Source organism: Anser anser (genome assembly GCF_964211835.1).
Source record: "Anser anser genome assembly, chromosome: 23".
NCBI classification, from domain to species: Eukaryota; Metazoa; Chordata; class Aves; order Anseriformes; family Anatidae; genus Anser; species Anser anser.
In genome coordinates, this window is record NC_139744.1 from 711,346 (window position 1) to 712,652 (window position 1,307).

The window sequence follows — 1,307 nt, forward strand, 5'->3', positions numbered from 1 at the left end:
CAATCGGCAGCCGCCGCGGGGAGGCGGGACCGGGCGGCGGCCCAATGGGCGGTGGCGGCGAGGCGTCGCTCCCGCCCCCGCCGCCGCCATGATGGGCAGGCGGGGCGGCCAATCGGCGTGCGGACTGCGACGGTGGCCCCGGTGCGTCGCCCGACGGCCGCACGCTGGGCCAATCGGCGAGGAGAGGCGACCCCGCGAGACCCGCCCCGCGCGTCATGATCGACGTAGCGTCCGCCCAACGGGACGCGAGGCTTCGGCCGAGCGACAGCGGCAGCCGGCAATCACACGGCGCTCGGCAGCCAGCCGCCGGCCCGGCAGCTTGAGTGACAGCCGCGAGCACCAATCCCCGCGGCGCGGGCACCGCCCCGCCGCCCCGCAGCCGTTGCCATGGCGCCGCGCGCCCCGGGCCCTCACGGCCGAGGCCTGCGGGGAGCCGGGGCCGGGCCCGGGCAGCGCCACCCCCCCCACCCCCCCCCGCGGCCCCTGTTCGGCAGCGCCCGGCCCGGCCGGGCCGAGCAGGACGCCAGAGCCCATGAGGAGCTCGTTCGAGAAAGGCGGACAGCGGGCGCGGGCCCCGACGCCCGGCCTAGCGCTGCTCCCCCCGGGCGGGGACGGCTGCAGCCGGTGCTCGATCGCCCCCGGGAGCTCGGCCCCGGCCTGGGCCCAGGCAGGGCCCAACAAGGCCGCTCGGTGGCCGAGCGCCGCGCGGTGCTGAGCTGCCCGGGCCGGGCGACGCGCAGTGGCCCCTGGCACCTCCTCCGGGCAGCCGCGGAGCCGCGCGCCCTTCGTCACGGCTTGGTTTGGGTGCGGGCACCGGGCTCTGAGCGCAGCCGGGGAATGGGGACCGGCGGCACAGCCCCCCCGGACCGGGGCCGCCCCGGCACCGGCCCGGAGTTCCCCCGCCCCGGGGGGCAGGGACGGGGCAGCGCGGGGAGGGGGCCGGCAGCACCCGTGCAGAGCAGGTCGGGGTCGCTCGCTGCGCCCCGGCCCCCCCATCACCGGTTCGCTGCGCCCCGGTCGTCCCGTTCCCCCCCCCGCCCCCATCGCGCCGCTCGCTGCAAAACAACCTCCGACCGCCCACGGGAGGCGGGGCCCCGGCCCCGGCCCCGGCCCGCCGCAATCGGCGAGTTCATGGGGCAACGGCGGCCGGCGGGGCGGGCACGGCTCCGTTGCGACAGCGGCTCCCGCTCCGCGCAGCACGGGGGGGGGCGAGCCGGGGGTGTCACCGAGCCCGGGCGTCCCTGAGGCCACCAGCGCCTCGTGACGGGGCTGGCGAGCACAACGCGGCGCCTGCCTGTCCCCACCGC